This window comes from Papio anubis, chromosome 8 (assembly GCF_008728515.1).
Source record: "Papio anubis isolate 15944 chromosome 8, Panubis1.0, whole genome shotgun sequence".
NCBI lineage: Eukaryota > Metazoa > Chordata > Mammalia > Primates > Cercopithecidae > Papio > Papio anubis.
The window spans coordinates 30,910,783-30,933,323 of NC_044983.1; the positions used below are offsets into that span (position 1 = coordinate 30,910,783).

Below are 22,541 nucleotides of genomic sequence, written 5' to 3' on the forward strand. Positions count from 1 at the left end.
ATATTAAAATATACCACAAATGTATTAGTTTTAGGGTAATCTGGTGACTTTGAATATTGAAAAATAATTGCACAGTTCTGAGGCTTAATTCCTGGCAAGCAATAGAGCACATTGTGTGTCTTTTCAGCTTGTCTGGATGCCTTCAGCAACTGCCTGAGGCATGATACCCAGCTGTTTGGAGCCTCTGTTCCAAAACTTCTTCGTTCTCATATAAAGTCAGCTGTGATGGAGTAAGAAAACTATATATAGATGCCCTTAATTCAAATTTGATAGCAAGTAACTAATTATGAAAATGTTTGAAAGCAAGTCCCTAGGTAAGATCTCAGATTAGTTTTCATCCGTTTAATGTGAAATGGGCTTTGTGCTTGTGGACTTCTATAACTGTTAGATTGACTGGGATTTTGTGCTATGTCAGGGGAACTTAAAGATATTAGCAAGGACTATCATAAAGAATTTTTGATACTTATAATTTGAGAATATCATTGTATTAAATTCCGATACTCCACAGGGGAGTTTATCAAACCTTGAAAATTAAACTTATAACTGCAGTCTTTCTCTTCCTTATTTTAGCTCCTTATTTAAAGCATTTTTCAGTTTGATAAGCTCTTCAATAAATAGATGTTCCTAGTTATTCTATTTCAATCTGGGGAGTGTGTTGAAGAAACAGTTTCCTTTTGCTCTCAGCAGGGTAGGAAAACTCATGAAAAGAAAGTGTGTCCTTTTGGCAATTTAAGTTGTTTTGTCAATCTGTTTAAATAAATCCTGTTTGATGTTACAGCCTTTCCCTCCAGGTTGGTGGTACTAGAACTGTAACTATATGGTATAAAATTATATTTTGTTGTGTGAAGTATGGTGTTTTGTCTGTATTTTAACTACATAAAGCTTCATTTAGCTGAATTGATGGCAATAGCCTAGTGAGATCAAACAGGAAATGAAATGCTAGAAAGGGCTAAATTAGTTTCCTACATGTTCCAAGGGCTCTCATCATATCCTCCAAAATGATCATTTCTGCTGGTGAATTTGTGCTATTTGTTTTATAATTCTACTTATAAAAAGATTAGTGTAATTATATGGATTTTATATAGCTAGCATTAAGGAATCATATTGAGCTTTTTTTAAAGTGTTTATTCTACAGAAGCAAATACTAGGTTTTTCTTTTTTGGCATTTTGTCTGGAAATAGTTTCTCTCCTGTGCAATTCATTGAATAAAGTTATTGAAACTCTCATAATTGGAACCCTTCATGCTATCTTCTGTGGGACCATAGATACTATCCTTAAGCATATCTGAGCAGTTTGGGAATGTAAAAAAATACTTCTTTTGGTTTTCCTGAGCTTTGGGGAACTGAAATGAATCTCTCAGTTTACGTTTCTATTCATTGCGTTATCATTGAGAGAGAAATAATTATGAAATCTGACTCTGTTCCCTAACTCTCAGCAGAATTAGTTTTTGATATTTGGCAATGGTTTAACACTAAGAAGGGAAGCTTTGTGTACCATGATATTAAAATATTTCAATGTGCCGTTTTCACACATCAGTCACCCCAGGTCATGGTAAGTTCTCAGTAAATATGATTGAATTGATTCATGAATCCATCTTTTTGTGGAACTTAATTTTATTAGAAGAATATAAACAATGAATATAATAAACTAATTACATGATATATTAGAAGATGCTATGTAGTCCAAAAATGAGAAACCGTGGAGAAGGGGAGGGGATAAGGAGAGTTGAGACTTGTGATTTTTATTGGGTTGATCAAGGTAAGTCTCATTAAATTGTTGATATTTGAACAAAAAGTAGAAAGAAGTGAAGGGTTAACTTTGTAAACATCTAGAGAAACTGGCTGGGCATGGTGGCTCATGCCTGTAATCCTAGCATTTTGGGAGGCCAAGGCGGACAGATTCCTTGAGCCCAAGAGTTTGAGGCCAGTCTGGGTAACATTAGTCAGACCTCTGCTCTATAGAACATTGAAAAATCAGCTGAACTTGGTGGCATGCACCTGTAGTCCCACCTTCTTGGGAGGCCGAGGTGGGAGGATCACTTGAACTCAGGAGGTTGAGTCTGCAGTGAGCTATGATTGTGCCACTGCACGCCAGTCTGGGTGACAGAGTGAGACTCTGTTTCAAGAAAATCAAATGAACAAGCAAACAAAAAACAAAGAAACATTGGAGAAACTGTATTTAGACAAAGAACAGCCTGTGTAAAGGCCCTTAGGCAAGAGCATGGCTCATGTGCCCTGTAGGGGAACCATAAGAAGCCCGGTGAGGTTGGAGTAGAAGAAACAAAGGGATAAAATATAGGAGATGAGGGCCACAGACCCAGGGGCCAGAGCATGTAGTGCCTGGTAGGCCATTGTCAGGACGTTGGTATTTAGTGGAATCACCCTGGCTCCTGTATGAAGAATGACTCACTGGGAGAAAAGGTAGAATCCAGGATGCCAGTTAGGTGCCTTTTGTTGACAGCATAGTGGCCTGACCCGGGCTGGTAGCAGTAGAGGTAGCAAAAAATAGTCAGTCTGTAATAGTTTGAAAGTCAAGCCAGCAGGATTCCCTAACCAATTGAATATAAGGTATTAGAGAAAGAGAAAAGCCATAGGTGAAACAAAGGCTGCTTCTGTTTTTGTTTTTTAACTTTTGGTGTTCCATTTTATTTTCTCCTTTGGCTTTTTCATTATACTTCTTCATATTAACTATTGTTTTACTTGTTTCCTTATAAGTACAGTATGCATTTTTTACTAATCCTAGTGTGTTTTTTAAAATTTTAGATTCAGTGGGTACATTGGCAGATTTGTTACATTTTTTAATCTCATGAAAATATACTCTTCAATTTGAAAATATAAACCAATCATGGCAGGAACCAGGTCCAGTCTTAGTTACAATAACGAAAATAGCATGAAGCACACAGTCCATTTCAAGGCAGCCACATGCAGAACTTGCATTGCAGGGAACAGCTGTGAGGTACAAATATCTCCATTTAGTAAAGGCTGAAGGTGAACCTTGAAGAGTCAGCAGTAACAATAAGCCAAAATGCAAAATAGATTTTAAAAAGTCAAAGGCCTCAGAAAAGTTTGCCTGGTCAAAAATAATCAGCCTCAAAGAATAGATTTCTTTTCACTTTATTTTAGCCAGCAAGGAGATGGTAGTAAATTCCTGTATTTGAAAGGCGAACTCTGCTTTTCTGATGTGATTGTGCCTGTACAGGCTACATTCTTTGAACTAATGACATTGGTGTTTTCTAAAGTAAATGTTGAAAAGCCTCTCTGAAGTAGTATGGATTCAGCAAACATTTTATGTATTAAACAGTTCTCTACGATTTGGAGGTCAGTGTAAAACAGGGGAGGCTTTTAGAGCAAACAGATATAGGCAGAAGAGATGGATCTGACTTCGCAGCCCCCAAAGTTCCCTTTTCTCCTCTGTAATTCATGTTGGATTAGAAAAAAAATAAAAAAGAGCAGGCATGGTGGCTCATGCCTGTAATCCCAGCACTTTAAGAGGCTAGAGTGGGAGGATAGCTTGACGCCAGGAATTCAAGACCAGTCTGGGCAACACATTGAGACCTCATCTCTACAAAAAATAAAGAAATTAGCCAGGCCTAGTGACAGCCCTGAAATCTCAGCTACTTGGGAGGCTGAGGTGGGAGGATCACTTGAGCCCAGGAGTTTGATGCTGTCCTAAGTTATGGTTGAACTTCTGCACTCCAGCCTGGGCAACAGAGTAAGACCTTGTCTCTCTTAAAATAAAAACAAACAAACAAAAACAAGAAAGAAAGAAAAAGAAAAAAAAGAAGAAAATAAAAGTCACTCACCTACCCATCTACCTACTTAATGTATTATAAGCATTTTTCTCATGTCTGTAAATACCAATCAGAAATATATTTTATAGGTCACTGTAACAATAAATAAATCATTCTTGACTGGAGGTTTTTAAGGGATTTTTCATTTCCAAACACATTATCAGTTTTGCCCCCTTTCTATTTATTTTTTCCTACCACTTGTAAATATTGGTGAAATATCAAAGTTCTTAGTCCTTCCCTTTGTAAAACAGTGTTTACTAGTCAATTTTTTGAAATTGGAAACTTCCATTGTTCATTCACTAGTTTCGAGTTGTTAATTATAATTTTTAAGTTCTTTATACTAGTCTCCTAATAAAGATAAACATTATTATTTTCTTTATTTTCTTTTGTTTTTTGTAAATGAGGCATCTGTGACTAAAAACTTATAAGTAATTGCCTAAATGAGTTTTCTATTACAGATAAGTGACAAGTTTTAGAAGAACTTGAACCTTACAAAACAGTCAATAGGACTATCTTGTTGCTCCTTTTATAGAATCAGCAGAAGTAAATTGATTGTTTAGAACAAGCCTTAATGAATTCTTCTGGAGGTGCCAGCTGCTAGTGACCCCATTTTGCAGACAATTCTGTTGAATACCATAAAAAATTGTTATACCAACCACTTTGCTGAATTAAGCACCATCCATTCCAATTTAATACATAAATGAGGAAAACAAAATGAAACATCTAACAAATAGTAATAGGAAAGAAAATCAAGATAAATCCCTGGAAAATAGTTGAGGTGGTTATATCTGTGTCAAATATGAATAATAGCAAACATTTATTGAAGGCCTACTGTGTGCCAAGTGCTGTGCTAGATGTTTTACATGGATGATGGCTCATGGTTATTGTAAAAACTTATTACACTGTACAGATGATGAAACTGATATATGTTGTCCAAAGTCACACAGCAGCATTTAACCCCAGATAATACAGTAGCCTGCTATGTCACATAAGGTTTTGCTGCCTCAGAGAAAAAGTCCTTACTATTGAAAGAAATGGGATTCTGTGAGAGGATTGAAAAGTAGCATTTGGCACAAAGGTTATTGGGAGTATATGTGGTGGATTAAAGTAAATGACTTGTCTGGGGCCAGTCTTACCCGTATGATCTTCATGTTACACATCAAAGCATGGAAGGTGAATGAAATGGGAAGAGCACAAATGCTGAGTGGACTCATGCTCTTAAGTCTAAATACTAATGCTGAGGACAACCGCCGTGGCTCATGCTTGTAATCCCAGCACTTTGGGAGGCCATAGTGGGAGGATTGCTTGAGCAAATTGACCATTTGAGCCCAAGAGATTGAGGTTTCAGTAAGCCATGATCTCACCACTGCACTCCAGCCTGGGCAAGAGAAGCCCTGTCTCAAAAATAATAAAACAAATAAATTCTAGTGCTGTTAATTATGGTATAATTTTAAACAAATTGTGTAACTTCCCTGAGACTCAGTTTTGTCTCTCTTCTCCTCTTCTCTCCTCTCCTCTCCTCTCCTCTTTCCTTTTCATTTCTTTTTTCTTCTTTTGACAGGGTTTCTCTCTGTCACCCAGGCTGGAGTGCAGCAGTGCAATCATGGCTCACTGCAACCTTGACCTCCTGGGCTCAAGCCATCTTCCTACCTCAGCCTCCCTAGTGGCTGGGACTACATGCGTGTCCCACCACACCTGAGTAATTTTTTTAGAGACAGGGTTTCGCCATGTTGCCCACACTGCTATCGAACTCCTGGGCTCAAGTGATTCACCCATCTCAGCCTACCAAAGTGTTGGAATTGCAGGCATAAGCCACCATGCCTGGCCTGATATTCAGTTTCTAGGTCTGAGGAACCCTATTTATTTTAAACATATATTGGAAAGTCTAATGTGAGAAAATGCATGTAAATCATTTAGCACAACTTTGCTTTAAGGTGGCCCCTTCATGTATGGAAGAGAGCTAGTGTGTGGAAAAGTGACATGGCTCTAAAAAAGAAAATAAAAGTCAGAGAGTCTCTGCATCTTACTTCAACAATGTTGGAAAATGCCCTTATTGTTGGAGAAGGAATCAAGTTTATGATTTTAGTGTAAGTGATGGTGCTGACAGTTCTTTGCCAGGAAATCACTATGTCTTTTCAAAATATTATATATTCTCGGCTAAGGCTTCATTTTAAAGGAACTTATCCAGGAAGTCTTCTTTGAAATCTCTGAATGAAATGAACAATTCATTTTTTAATTTGGCACCTAAAAAAACTAGCTGAAGGAAAAGAATGTCTTTGCAGAGACATTTCTGTCATAATGAGATAGAACAGTTTCACTTGGGAATGGCACACTAATACGTATTGATTAGATTGGACCAGATCTGGGTGGTCCGTTGCTGAAATTAAGACCCATGGCTCTTACATTCCACCCTCAGTTGTAACTGACTTACCTGCTTTTATGGTAGAAAAAACTTCTGGGAGCTTAGCTAAATGATTCTCAGCTGGAAAAAATGCCATTTCAATTTCAGATCTTTATTGGTCATAACATGTGAACCTCTCCTGCCACTATTGGAGAGCTACTTTTAATTGAATGCAAATTGTGTTTTCAGATTTCTATAAACACGGCATTTTTCATGGGTTGGTGGCTCTGCCCACTGTGGAGAATGACAAACAAATTGTCATGCATCATATAGCAATAAAATAATAATTCGAAAAGAAAATTGCCCTACTGGTATTACCTCATCTGTTTGGTTGAGTGGAGAGTTAATTACAGATTTTGGGGATACTAGAGTGACTTGGTGCAAGAGTTGGAGCTCGTATATTATAGCCATTCATATGTGCAAGCAAGTTACTGCCTTCACGATCAGTTCATTTATTCTGTACATGAATATATCTTATTTTTCTTTTTTTTTTTTTAACAATACTGCTTGCAAGTATAATTTGTTTCTTCACTTCTGCCTTTGCCCTTTCTAAAGTCATTCACTGTCTGTCATTGCATTCCACCAATGGAGAAGAGAATCTAAACAGTTTTGATTAAGCTTTGACCTTTTGTATTTGGTTGAAATTAACGCTTTACAGAATTATTCTTTTGGACTATAGAATACGTGTGTGTGTGTGTAAGTATGTGTATGAGATATATATATATATAATTGATACTTGTATCATACTTTACATTTTATAAGGCATATTTTCTTATTTTGAGTCATTTATTTATACAACTCAGTGGCTTAGATTTTATCCCATGGATGAGGGACTTGACATTCAGAAATGTGTGACTTGTCCAAAGTCAAAGAACAAATAGGTAGTTCTAAAAAGAAGACAAATTCTACTCCTTCTCCAAACAGCACATTTTAGGGAAGAATCTGATTGGCCCTGATTGCATCATGTCTGACCCTAAAATACTGCATCCAGGGAGATTAATGACTCTAGCTGAGTAGGGGCTGGGGCACGTATCCACTGCTGTGTGTGTTGGGGTTAGTGAGGGCAGATGGGCTCAGCCCCATGGGAACCACGTGGTGTAGGATCATTACAGAGAGGAGAGTTCTGTAGCAAAAGCAGGGAAAAGTGAGCTAGACAGGAAAATAACAACACAATCATTGACAACTGATAAGCAAATGACCTTAGAAAAATCAGAAAATAGGTATTAGTAACAGAATTTTAAAGGAAAATTAAAAATAGGTGTTGTTGAAAATTGTGTTTCATTGGGCAGACAAAACTAAGCAGGATGGGCAATCTGAAGAAAATAATAAGCTGGAAGACTGAATATAATTGCAGTATCATTTTTTAAAAGACTCATTAGTACCTAGGAGCCATTATAATTACTCTTAACAGTGCCCTCTTTTTAACCCAGGAAATTCTGCCTTTTGAAAGAAAGTAGAAAAATGTGGAGAAATGAGTTACAGTTTTGAAATTAGAATGCATGGGAAACATTTTGAAATCTGTAAAATATTCTAACTTTGATGTGAAAAGTCAGAGTACTTGATATGGATCCTTTAAAAAAAAAATCCATGATTAAAGAGATTTAGAAAAATTGCTAGTTTCTTTTACCAGAGTAATTGTATGTTGATTAGGGTTTGGGTGTTTTTCATTTTACAGTTTGGAAAGAAAAAGAGCATGCTTAGCCCATTCCATTTAATATTGTATAGAAAACTCACCAGGTCTTTGTCAGTTGTGAGATAACACGATTGAGGTTTTATCAGACTTGTAGACATCACCATTTAAACCTAAATGAAATAACAACTCTGGTAGTTCATCTGTGGGCGTCTTCCACTTTTCTCTGTCCCACTCTTGTTATAATGCATCTCCCATACAAGCTGCGAATACTTAATTCATTTCTCTAATAAAGGTGCTGTGTATACATAGTTCAGCTAATCATCAAAAGTGCCGGAATGGCACTTTTCATTTTATCTCTCAGTCTACCAAAGGTCAGCAAACTCTCAAAAACCAATTAATTGGGTCACTGTGGGTTTGAGCCTAGAGCTGTGCTCATTTTTATTCAAGTCCATAACTATCTCTGATTTCAGGTTGGTGTTTAGGTTGAATTTATCCATCAACGATGGACTCTTGATGTGTTCTTTGCTGAGGTATTCTAGCACTACCTCTTGAGTGAATACCAAGCTTTAAAGAGCTTTTTAAGAAATGTCAGAAGGAAAGGGCGAGAGAGAGAATGCCTGGCTTTGTGAAATGTTCCAGGAATTTGTATTTGTAATTATCACAAATTTAATCAGTCTTTCCTTTAAATTTTTAAAGAAATTTTGGACTATTCTCATTATTTCAATGGTAAGGAAAGCAAAATATAGATAAGGATAGGCTAAGTGACACTTGAAGTCAAATAGCAAGTAAGTGGTAAATGTAGGTGAGTTAAAATTGGATGGCCCTATTTTTGCTCTTTGATCCTTAGGTCGCTGAAAACTTTTCCTCTCTCTCTCTCTCTCTTTTTTTTTTTTTTTTTTTTTTTTTTTTTTTGCGACAGAATCTAGCTCTGTTGCCACGCTGGAGTGCAGTGGTGAAATCTCTGCTCACTACAACCTCCGTTTCCCGGGTTCAAGCGATTCTTCTGCCTCAGCTTCCCAAGTAGCTGGGATTACAGGTGTGTGCCACCACGCCTGGCTAATTTTTGGATTTTTAGTAGAGTTAGGGTTTCACCGTGTTGGCCAGGCTGGTCTTGAACTCCTGACCTCAAGTGATCCACCCACCTTGGCCTCCCAAAGTGCTGGGATTATAGGTATGAGCCACTGCACTCAGCCAAAACTTTCCCTCTCTTTAATGAAAATGAATAGATAATAACCAGGGCCTACTGTATTTCAGCATGAGGCTAGGAAATGTGTATGCATATTTCTTGGGAGGTGGGAGGTGGGAGGTGTAATGGTTGGGGGAGATAAATAGGAAATAGTCCTTGGGCTGAAGGAGTTCGCAGCGAAGTCAAAAGTTTAATTGTGATTAATTGTGCATAATGACATATAATCATAATGGGAAGTAAAATATGGTAAGAGGAAGACTTTCAAATCAAGTTTTTATTTTTTGTAATATTCCTTAAGATAGAAAAGCCATTTGTGGTTATGTAATTCAAAAGAAAATATTGGCCAGGTGTGGTGGCTCACGCCTGTAATCCCAGCACTTTGGGAGGCCAAGGCGGGCAGATCACTTGAGGTCAGGAATTTGAGACCATCCTGGCCGACATGGTGAAACCCCATCTCTACTAAAAATACAAAAATTAGCCAGGCATTGAGGCACATGTCTGTAAACCCAGCCACTTAGGAGGCTGAGGCAGGAGAAACACTTGAACCTGGGAGGTGGAGGTTGCAGTGAGCCAAGATCACACCACTACACTGTGGCCTAGGGGACAGAGTAAGACTCCATCTCAAAAACAAAACAAAACAAAACAAAACAAAACAAAAAACAAAGAAAAAGAAAATATATTATTATTTTACTGTTTTACTGTTGTCTGTCTTCTAAAATAGCAAATTGTTGTTTCCACTTCATATTTACAGCTCATTTTACTAAGAAATCAGAATCCTGAAATTTATCTCATTTTAAAAGATGATGATATTCTCTAATTTACCATCAAGAATAAAAGATTAGTGGTGATTAAAGGTGCTGGAAATTAATTTACACTAAATAGGGTTTTGCAAGTAGTTTGGGGAACTTTTTGAAATATAACTAGAAACTTTTAGAAAAGCATGACTATAGTATGGTAAGTTGAATCATTGTTGATGAGCAGACACTTATCCTTGATACAGAGATGGATTTACAAAGACTGTGTTACATATCTGAGGAGATACTTTTGTTTAGACCGTCTGGAAATGTGTGTATATGAAAAGGTTGCAATTTTATTTTTTTAAATAGAGACAAGGTCTTCCTATGTTGCCCAGGCTGGTTTCAAACATTCTGGGCTCAAGTACTGCTCCCACCTCAGCCTCAAAGTGCTGGGATTATAGACGTGAGCCATCATACCCAGCTTGCAATTTCCTAAACTTGTCTTATTCATTAAGTAAGACTTGTTTTGTTTCTTACTTTTTATTGTTTAAAGACTTGAATTGATCCAAAGAAAGGAGAAGTGATCAATTTTAAAAAGGATGCCTAGTTATAATCGAGGAATCTAGTAGATTAATCTGTTAAAATTATAAAACCAAAATTTTTCCTTTATGATCACTCCTCTCTCAACTTTCTTAAAATTCATGTATTAAGAGCAGTGACTAACTGACAAGAAACTTCTGTGTCATTTGATAAAGATTTCAACTACAAATGGGAATTAAGATATATTTAAAAATAAAATTCTACATGACAAAATATTTAAAATGTTAGTTTTAATGTTCTACACAAATATTGTCCTACATTTTAACCTAGAAATCTACATATTGAATCAGCCTATAAAAATCCATTTCTTTCACAAATAATGTAGCTTTGAGAACAGGTTTTTTTTTTTTTTTTTTTTTCCAACAATTCTCAGTCTACAAAGCTATAAAAAGGAAGTTGCTATTGCTGCATTTTTTTTAAGCTGTAAAATCGAATATGCCCCAGCTCTGATGAAATGTACCAGGAGGAACCTGCCTTGTCAAACATGATATTTTTATGATGAAATGTGATACAAAGAGGCATAGCCTTACATATATCTGAGAGAAAATTATTTAAGTGGCCATAATAGATTTTTCACAAATTTTGTACATTTCTCTTACTTGATCCAGATGCATGTTTTTCCTCTGTTGTTCTCATACCAGCTTCTTAATTTCACCTCCCTAATGTTCCACAGCATAAATGCATCTTTGTTCAGACTTTCTCCAAGTTATCTGTGAGAAAATAAACTATACAAAGGGTCCCTGGGTGTGTTTAGGAAATCTAGATTATGGGGGTGGGAGAATTACCTTGTAATTACCTCGTAAAAAAAAAAGAAAAATGGAAAGTAACATGCACTACATGTGTACACACAGAAGCAAGTATAATAAAACTTTCTGCCTTTTTTTTTTTTTTTTTTTTTTTTTTTTTGATATGGAGTCTCACTCTGTCACCCAGGCTGGAGTGCAGTGGCATGATCTTGGCTCACTGCAACCTCCGCCTACCCGATTCAAGCGATTCTCCTGCCTCAGCCTCCTGAGTAGCTGGGATTATAGTTGTGCACCACCACACCTGGCTAATATTTTGTATTTTTGTTAGATACGGTGTTTCACCATGTTGGCCAGGCTGCTCTCAAACTCCTGATCTCAAGTGATCCACTCGCCTTGGCCTCCCAAAGTGCTGGTACTACAGGCGTGAACCACCACGCCCAGCCCCTGCTTATTTTTTAAGGTTTCTAGAACATTGGCTGTGATCTTTTGGGTAAATAGTGCACTGAGGAATTAGTCTAGTAAAAGCTTCTGGTGGAGAAGGTCTTCATGAAGAATAGAGTTGGCTCTAGTCTCAATTTTCAAAATGTCATAACTCTTCTCCTTCCTTTTTATTTGAAGTGCAGACCTGGGTATATTTTATTAAAATAATGGTCTGAAATTATAACAAATGTTCTTTGTCCAATCAAGGAGTGAAATCAAACCCCTTATTATTTTGTAGTTATACTCAGATGTTAGACTATCTTCTACTCCCCAGCAGTTCACTTTAGGTGGTCCCATAGCTCTTTCTTGAACCATAGTCTTGCCACTTCTTATCCATATTAATGTGCACATCAGTTCCCACACCAGAATGTAAAATACTAGAGGGAAGAATTTTGGTTGATTTGTATTTCTATTCCCATAACTTAATACTATGCCAGTTCTCAGAAAGTATTTATTAAATGGATGTCAACATCAACAGTGAGTTAATGAATTTTTTGTTGGATTATCATTTTTTTAAGTTGTACACATATACAATGAAAAGTAAACTGCCTTCACCTTAAATCATGGACACAGATATTTAAGTATTTTAAAATCAAAGTTTTAAAAAACTAATATTAGCTTAAATAATATTTATTAGAGAACCTGTAACATTTTGAGAAGCATTCACATTCTACATATGTATATTTTAAATTTATTTCTGGTTTTTACATCTGGAAGATTTGTTTTTCATTTCATCATAAATACTTGTTTTCATGGTGATTTATAAAAATCTGTTTCTCCTTTGATAGGATTATTGCAAATTATTCCAGAATCTACTTATTAACTGGTCGCTGTTCCTCTCTGTAGTGCTGAAGAGGCACTTGCTTGGGAACAAGAGAAGCGCCACAATAGTGTCAATACCATGGATTTTTCATTTACTCTTAATAGTAATAATAGACAACAATAATATATTTTAGTAAGCATCTACTATGTGTCAGATGCTTTCATCTGAGAATGGATATTGTTAGTTCAATTATTTAGATGGGGAGACTGATACTCAAGACAATTCAATATTTGTCAAGTACTGGTAGAAGCAGGATTCAGCCCCAAACTTTCTGACTCTTCATCCTGTGTTCTTTTCACCCACAGATGGTAGAGGTTGAAGGCTCAGAAGAACACTTCTTGAGCTCAGAAAGCTCTTCTTGTGACCTCTATCCTGCTAGTCTAAAGGGCAAATAATCATTGCAGTTACTTTTAGAAATGGTCTTTTTTCCCTAATGAGATGACCAAATCTGCTCTATGAACCCAGTTTCCTAAGCAAGATACGGAAATAGACACACCAATTTAGTATGATAAAAGGCATTAAAAGTAGAACAATTTTAAGTACCAAGTTATATTTATTTGGTACTTGGATAATTAAAAAGAATGCCACAATCTTCATCCCGTCTACCTCCCCGGTGCACACACATTTGGGATGAGGAGATAATGATGAGAATGACATTGTAGATAAAAGGTATATGCAGTAAACATCTGAAATGCTTAGGTTATTCAAAGAAAAGAATAAACACACTATGTGGTATGTAGCCTCAGCTACTTCATGTTTGAAACTGATGGTAACATTCAGATGAGTTTTGAGAAGCAGACTATAACCATAGCTTTTAGTTTAAATTTCAGATTGATATGGAAGGTTATTTGTTTTAACAATCCCTATGTTAAGTTTTCTTTTTTCTGTGTTTCAGTTGACTTATTTTGTCAGATTTTAGGGTTTTTTTTCTTCAGGCAAGATGGCATTCTCATCCCCTGCTGTTGTTAACATTTAAAGCGTGCAGCCTCTTGTGCTGTGGTGTAAATTCCAAGTGACTGATGATGATTAAACAGAAAATGAAACTTGAATGGCACTATCTCAAAATCTACTTAAAGCCACAACAGGTATCTGTCTGTAGCAGTATATCAGTTGGAACATACGAAGAATAAGAAATTGTGGGTTTTTGTGTCTGGGTTTTTATTTTTCTTTGAAATCAAAGAAGAAAAATACTGATTTTTCCTGGATCACTAAAACAGTGGTATGGATTTCTAAACAGGGCGGACCATACAAACACACAATTAATTATACCTGAACTTGAAATCTCATACTGTGCACTTTACCTCTTTTATAACAGTTGTAATTTCTCATCTATGTACAGATACTGTAGTAACTTTAAAAAAAATGCGTAACTGTAATTAAAAAGCAAGTACTCAAGAAAGATAAGACACAAAGAATTAATTGAGATTACAGCTCTTCTTTCTGTATTGACTGCAAAAGCTTGGTGATCTCCTGAATTGTGCTTCAACAGTGATCTTCAAGACTCCTTCCAACCCCCAAGGCTCTCCTTTTTTAACATTTGTTATTACTTAGCTATTTTATTTGGCAGAGATCCCTTCTATCTCATCTTCTAATGCACTGGCAATGGTCCTACTGCCAATAGCTTAGAGCCTACTGCTGCTGGGGTAAGCGACACAGCCGAACTTTCTAGCCTCTGCATCCTTATAAATAATGCATCTGGTTTCCTGTAACTACATGAACTCTTAGACTTTAGTAGGCATTTCTTTGTTAGTCAGGGTAAAAGAGTTGGGAGATGAACAGTTGTGGAAATAGTTGTAGGCAGTTATTATCACTGATTAGAACCTGAGTCCATGACATATGCATTAATCACTGGGTTAATGCTAATGGAATGCTTATGGTATTTATAGTAGATATAAACAAGATATAGAAAAAGGATATCTTTCCTGACCAAACTGCATGCTTAATTCAACATGGAAAGTTCTGGTGAGGTTAATCTAGGACCCTTTGAGACTCTGTTGCTCATAATTGGACCTGATTTACTACTCGTTTAAACAATCTCTTTTAATTTGCACAGAATTCACTGTATTTTGGGGGGTGGACATACTTGTTCTTAAGAACAATAGAAACAAGATCTTTGTTTAACATAATATCTAGTGCTCCATGTAGCTTAGTGGTATAACAAATTATTGAATTTGTAATGAAAAAGGTAAATGCTGTGGTAATAAGTTAATAGAAAAGTAAATAATGCATATTTATACTTTTAACTTCAAAGTGTTTGTAAACTTGTGGCATTAAAAATTAATGTTTTATTTTTGAGCATCAGAGGAAATAGTATTTAAACACGAGAAACCGATTTTTAAAGTGAAAATCATTTTAGCAACTTTTAAAATGTAACTTCAAGCCATGTTAATATAAAATAAATGAGTTCCATCCAAATATACACTCTTTTCTTCACTGGACATGCCTTAATTGGACATGTCACACAATGACAATGTTCAGTGTTAGATAACCTGTAAGGATACAAAGTTCAAATTGATTTAGATGTTGATGAGAAACTTGTTGCTCTACAGCCTTGTATATTTTCATCAGAATTAACTGAAAGAAGAGAAAATTGTTTCTAATATGATACAGGATGTTAATCCTGATCATTTTATTATTGATTTCTTTAGTTACCATCAGTTCATCTCTGAGCAGCTCATTCATTTAGAAAGATGATAGCTTGTAAGTTTAATTCTAAAACTCATTCTCATACTTGTTAGCATTTGACATGCCAATGATTTCGCAGAGCTAGGTTGTCATCAAGACTAATGCTTAGTCAAAATGTTTAACACTTATTTCTTTGATTCCTGTAGAACTTCCTTATTAATTAATCTAGGGTCTATAAGCAACAAATTTTTAAATCAGATATATATCTATATGCATGTAATCCATTTTTTCCTCTTTGATTTTCAACTACCTTTTTATGCTGATATTTTAGAATTTCTATGAAATTAACACATTTCCTTAGCAATTCAGGAAATCTGACTAACTGTACTTTAAAATTGTGCTTTCGTATCACCAGTAAATAAGAAAGCTTCAATTCATCAAAAAGATAATAATAAACTGTATTAATGCTTTCTTTTATTTATTTATTTTAATCCATCTACCAAAACAATCATGCCACCAGCTTTAAAAAATGCAATCATTATATTATTATGACAGCCTAGTCTGCTTTTGTGGCTGTTTTGTTTTGATGGTTACCGAGAATGGAAACAGATAGATTATGTTTTTCTGCTTGTAATTGTCCAGTACCTCCAAAGACCTCTTGCCTGGGCATGATCCCTTCTGGAATTGAATTCTGCATTCTTCTTCTATCACTAATCAAACAAAACACTATCAGAAGAAAACATTTCCATAACTGGATCCGGAGTGAAGGAAAATTTCAGATACTTAGACATGCATATACAATAACCAGTGTTTCCTGACAGGCTCATTAAAAAAGAATTACTCCACTATGTGTCAACCGCACAAATAGAATCCATTATAAGACTATGGACTCTTACTTCTGAAGTCTGCCTTTTGTGCCCACCTAAGATTAGGAAAACTAAGTCTTCCACTAGAATTTAAATATCACAGAAGCAGAAACTATTGCAGTCTCTTTCCCCAGTGCCTGCCTTCCTCTTCCTCTCAGTCTTAGGTAGGGCCTGGTACATATGAGGCACTTGCTTAAAAAAATAATTGAAGGAATGAATGAAGTTGCTTAAGGATGGGAGAAGTAGTCTGTAGGTGAGTAGATGCTCACCTGTACTCCCAGTACTTTGGGAGGCTGAGGCAGGAGGATCTCTTGAGGCCAGGAGTTCAAGACTAGCCTGGGCAACATTGTGAGATCCCATCTTTACAAAGAAATTTTAAAAACTAGCCAGGTGTTGTGATGTGTACCTGTAGTCCCAGCCAATTGGGAGGCTGAAACAGTAGGATCACTTGAGCCCAGCAGTCTGAGGCTGAGCAAGATACTTACTTGAAAAAAAAAATAAAAAGTTACACAAAGCAGCAGAGACAAGATCAACCTAGAATGTCTATGGAAAAACTCTGAAAAAGCACACATTTTTTAAAATAAATGGGAACTCTATGGCAGAGGAAGCAGTAACTACTGACCTGATCTTCCCTTTTCATTTTGAGTAATTTCTAATTTTCTGTAATTGTATGGTGCTTTCAAATACTGATTAAAACTCTTAAAAAATTGAAAGAGAGAAGTCACACTTTTATTCTAAACTCTGAGTTTGTGGCATGCCTTCTTCCTTCATCTTGTTGATGCTCAAAGAAATATGCAACAGAGGGCCATGATACCATTTAGCATGTTAAATTATTTTGATTCATGTACTTACTAGCAACATCATTTAAATGGGTTGGTTTCATCATGGCCAGACTTAAGACGCATAGCATAATTGAATGAATAACCTAATATTCCACATTAAATCCTGGTTTTGGAAAAAGCTGAACTGATCTGAAAAATAAATCTATCCAAAGTAGAAACTGTAATATGCATGTGAACATGTACATTCTCATCATCACATTTTGTTTTCTTCTTTTCTTCCCCTTTTCCTCCCGTTGAGTCTTGTGTACGTCCAAATAAAAATTTTACTGTAGAGCTCAACAACAAAAACAATGATCTCTTATGTAATTGATGATTTTAAAAAATGCTTTGAAAGTCTTCTTCCATACTTTGTATCAGTATAAAGATATTGTACAGTGGTACAGAAAAATGACTTTTGAAGTTCAGTTGGTTTGAATCTTTGCTTCACCACTTACTAGCTATGTAATTGTGGGTTCTCTGTGCATCTTTTTTAATCCTCACTTTTTCCATCTGTGAAATAAGAAAAATATCAGTTAGTTTGCATACTGATTGTAAAGATTATAAATAAGAACTGATGTGTATATACTACTTGGCACAATGTCTGACCTGTTTCTGTTTTTCACAGTCAGCCTTCTCTTCCATTTTCTAAGGTGACTCAGACCTTACCACTCTAAAAATTCAAATCGTGCCTTCACTCTCTACAGATCCCATTTGCTATTTTAGAAGAAAAGGAAAACTATAAGATAGAAATTAATTTCCTCTTACCAAATCTACAAACCCCAGCACAATGCCTGGCACAGATATGGTCATTTAGTAAACATCTTTTGGATGAATAGGTGGATGGGTAGCCAAGTAAATTAACATATAGATTAGGTCTTTAGAAATGGTAGCTATTTTTATTACACCCTGTACAGTGACCTTAAAATTTGAAATCTACTGCTTTTGAAAAGCAGGTCATCCTGAGGTTTTCCATTTTGTACCGGCCAGATTGTGAAAAGAAGTTCATTTCAATGCTGCACAGCACATTTCCTGATCAGTTGGCTGAATTACAGTAACGCCATTTCATTTTGAGTTGGGCAATTCAAGCATTTAGCCCTGATTTTTTTGACAGTAAGTTAATTATTTTTGTACTCATTCAACACATTTCCCCCCCACCACAGGTTATTGTAAAACCACCTGTCTCTGGGAGCACAGTTAATTCTGTGCATGAGATTTCTAAAAATGTTTTACATTGTCATTGCACTTTTTAAAAAATGTAGAGATCCCTCTGCTATTCTTTCGCCTTGCCAAATGCTTAGGTACCTTGGAAAACTGCTTAATTGGTACTACTTATCTCACTAGATTCTTCGGTCTTCGGTTGTGAAGGGGTAACAATCATTTAACTTTTGATGTGCCCTGAAGTTTCCCATCCAAAACTTTTTTCTTTGAATCTTTTTTGGGGTGAAAGAGAAGAATATGGGGGATCTAGTTGTACAGTGATAGTTTCTAGATGCCTTTGATATTAGTCACTAAACAGCGGTAGACATTTGGAAGAGCATGATAGAAGACAGTGGGCTAATTCCAGGTATTTAACCCCGGGTTAAGGAGACTTAACCTGAGGCTGGGTTATTTCTCTGACCTCTAGGGACAGAGTAGTGGCAAAGCCTTAAGGTGGTAAAATTTTTGAGAAACACTTCTAAAGTCTTATGTTTTGTTTTAAAATCCTATCTAAAAGCATTTCAAACCATTTAAGTTAAGCCTTTCCTTTCTTACTGGATGTGTTCGGGCGCGGGAGGTGGGAGCAAAAAGAAGCATATGGTTGAAGCTCTGCACTGCAGTGATTTGTAAAAGAAGTACTTTTCCTGCTAGGTTAAATTGCTCTGCATGCCTCTTGCTGTCAGGGACATGATTTAGTTAAATACAGATGCTTTTAGAGGGGCTTTGTACTGCATCATACATATTTAATAGTTTATAAAATATCTGTATGAATCACTGGGTGGAAAATCCAGCAGCAGAGAAGCTCAACCTTCCCATTGGAGCCTCTGGCCTTATGGTCCACTGACCAGTTGACCATTGGAAAAGGTGTGTTCAGAATGGGAGTGTCCTGAATAACCCGAAGATTCTACTGATTTCAACAGAATAAGCTTACCATCTAACCTTTCAGATTTTTTCAGTAATGTGAACTTTACATTTTCCCAAGTCACATTATTCATAGATGTTCTAATTCCCCAGGGATTGAAGTATAGCATTAAGGAAAATCCCTTCTCAATAAATAAATGGTATTGGGTGAGGGGAGGGGGGCAGAAAAAGCTCTTAGATATTTTATAGCAATTAATGGTTACCATATAAAGATACCTCATTGTCATTAGATAATGGTTAAAATTATATGAATCTTTTACCCTTGATATAATTTTGAAATTCATCTTAAAAATCAATTCCTTAAAATAAAAGTAGTAGGGGAAAGAGGTAGTGATGGGTGGAGGCTGGAGGACGATGCAGAGAAGGAAAAAAATAAGCATGTGGAGGTTACTAAATGTAGAATTGCTGGATTATTTTGTTTGTTTGGCATAGGTAATGAGTTTTATAATAAAATGTGCCATAGTATATCAAGATAGGCTCCTTATCATATATGAACCCAGAAACACCATGAAATTTTTTTAACAGTTCCAGCATTTTATTATGAAATGTTCAAAGATAGAGAAAAGGTGAATTAATCATTCAGTAAGCAAACTTATGCCCACTACTGAGATTTTACAGTTAATATTTCCTATATTTGCTTACCAAATGTCTACCCATTTATCTATCAACTTTTTATTTTTTGATGACATTTCAAATATACATGAGTTCATTTTACCCCCAAATATCCCAGTATGCATAGTATATATCTTTTATTGCAATGTTTAAGAAAACATGTGGGTCATGGATTATGCTATCAAATAGAATATATGTTTCTCTCGAATAAGCCACCATATTTGGACTTAGGGTTTTCTAGTCATCATATTTCAGAGTATAACTCAGCCAGTAGCAGCCTTCTTGTTCCTGTTCCCTAATAATTACTCTTTCCCCTGTCCCAGGCTTTTAACTCTCCAAATTAAAAGAAGATGTAACCTTGGCTCCCTGATTTCCAGCTAGTGACAATTTTTGGTACAGTTTGTGTTTGAGCTACTGCAGTGATGTTCGGGCAATTCCCATTTTGGTGACAGTCTTCTTTCCTGAGGATACATTGCCTTCCTATCCTCTGTAATTTCTTTATTCTGTACTTTCCTGTGTAAGCAGTAAAGCTAACTGTAATGCTCCCACAAGTCAGGTAGCGTCTCATCTCCAGCCTGTTCTCAGGGGAAGTTGTTGGGTTCTGGAACACACATTTTGTATGCTTCCTTAGTTTGATAAAATGCTGTTTAAGAACGGAGTTCAAATATGAGTATTAGTCTCTGAATATCTTTAAGAAAGAGGCCCATTAAGTAGAGTTGTGACCACAAGTGGTCGTGGGAGCATTAAAAAGTAAACTTTCAAGTAGAAATGGTCCAGGGAAATGGTCAAAGTGAGGTATTGGTACAGACATCTTTCATGGCCCCAAGTGAGAGAAAATCTAGACTATCTAATCAAATGTGTGTATCTGTATTGGCAGTATGCAACTAAAGAGCTTTCCTTTATAGAAATTAATTAAAAAGAAAGAGAAACAGATGTGATTTCTAGTCCTGACTTTGAAATTCTTTTCTGTGTGACTCTAAGCAGGTTATTATTATGTTTTTAACCTCCCAAGAACTTTTTTCTTCCTGTATAAAATGAAATTCATGTAATGGGTGCAGCAAACTAACATGGCACATGTTGTGCACACGTACCCTAGAACTTAAAGTATAATTTTAAAAATTAAATAAATAAAATTCATGGGTAAGACCTGTTGCGGCTCCAACCTTCAGTCAATTAAAAACTTTAAATCTCATTATTATTGAGATTACAGTTGACCTTTGCATTAAATGTAAATTCTTTTACTCCAAATAACTACTGAAATAGAAAAGAAACAAGTCCATTCTCTTTTTTCTCTCAGTGTTTTAGAGATATGGTCTCCTTCTGTTGCCCAGGCTGGTCTCGGACTCCTGACCGCAAGCAGTCCTCCTGCCTCATCCTCCCTAGTAGCTGGGATCACAGGCAGGAACTACCATGTTGGACAGAAAAGAAACAAGTCATTCTTAAACAATTCTGACTCTAGCAACCTATCGTGTGATTTGTGATAGAAACATTTGAGCTGGAGGTCAAATCATAAGACATTTTTATCTTATAACTTTCAAATTCATATCTTTTTAAGTAATAAAAATTGTAACAATGCAGAAACAGTTTCCACCCCTTGCAGCAGAAAAATGAGATTGGCATTTCATTTTAAATGGGATACTTCTGCTTCCATGAGCATCATAAAGGTTATGACCTTACAGTAGTGTTGCCTGACACTTACGTGGCTCACTGGGAATCCCGAATCAGTTCTGGAAACTGCATATATTTTTATTTCTTCTTTTTTTTTTCCCTTTGGTGCAACTTCATATTTTCATTTTGATCAGCAACAAGGAGAAGAAAACTGTGTGTACTCTAAGGAAAATGTATATTGTAAGATGTTTTCTCTGGCTAAGGTCTTTTCAGATTCAGAAATTTGAACTGGCCAGGTGTGGTGGCCCACGCCTATAATCCTAGCACTTTGGGAGGCTGAGATGGGCAGATGACCTGAGGTCAGGAGTTAGAGACCAGCCTGGCCAACATGGCGAAACCCCATCTCTACTAAAAATACAAAAATTAGCCAGGTGTGGTGGTGTGTGCCTGTAATCCCAGCTACCCAGGAAGCCAAGGCAGGAGAATCACTGGAACCTGGGAGGCGGAGGCTGCAGTGAGCTGAGATCATGCCACTGCACTCCAGTCTAAGCGACAGAGCGAGATTCCATCTCAAAATAAATAAATAAATAAAAATAAAGAGAAAAGAAATTTGAACCATGTTTAAAAGGAGAACACTTCAGGTAATCCCTTTCCTCAAACTTACTTTATTCCAGGAATGTTGTGCAAGTATATTTTACACATGGGCTTATATGAAGTTTCAGTCTCTTGAATAGCTGGTCTTCTCTTATGAGTAATTCATAACTGCTTTCACATGTGTATAATCTCATGCTCAACTGTTTCTCTCTATTTTAAGCAGGAGATTTAAAAATCAAATTAACACATATTTCTAGAGCATTTGCTATAAGTGATATGCTGTGCTATATACTAACTAACTACATTTCTGGGTTGATTGGGGGACCAGTTTATAGAACCGGCTGACAAGCAACTGAACTTTAAAACAAATAGCTAGTGCTTAAGTATATGTCAAGTTCAATCCCTCCCATTTTTAAAACTTTGCTGAATTTATATTAAACCAGCATCGGTTATCAAGGTATTTCCTCCTTGTTTTTAGCTAAAACTTCTCTCACTGCATTAAAATACATCCATTATCATTTTCGTTAAATAAGATAACACATTGGATATGTGCATAAAAGCAAAATTATATCTTGCATTTTTGTTACATTTGCCAGAAGAATGAAAAACAAACAACAGAAAATCTCTCTGAGCTGTGCTGCTCTATGCCCTGAACTTAACTGTCATAGTGAATATTAATGAGACACAGCAAAGATATTGGCTCAAGGTAACTAAGCCAACATATATTGCTCTAGTAAATGTTAGAAATGGCCATTCATCCACATAACCTCAGATTACTCTATATAAAGATAATGTTTCTTTTGGTTTTTCTTCTTTTTATCACACACACACACACACACTCCACACACACACACACATATCCCCCCCCCCACACACAGTAATTTAACATTATTTGCATTTA

General features: G+C 36.1%; 1 protein-coding gene across 6 annotated transcripts in view; it reads left to right on the top strand.

The window, feature by feature from the left end:
* Positions 1-22,541, top strand: part of NRG1 (neuregulin 1) — a 219,668-nt gene that overhangs the window by 67,592 nt on the left and 129,535 nt on the right. The window lies entirely within an intron of this gene.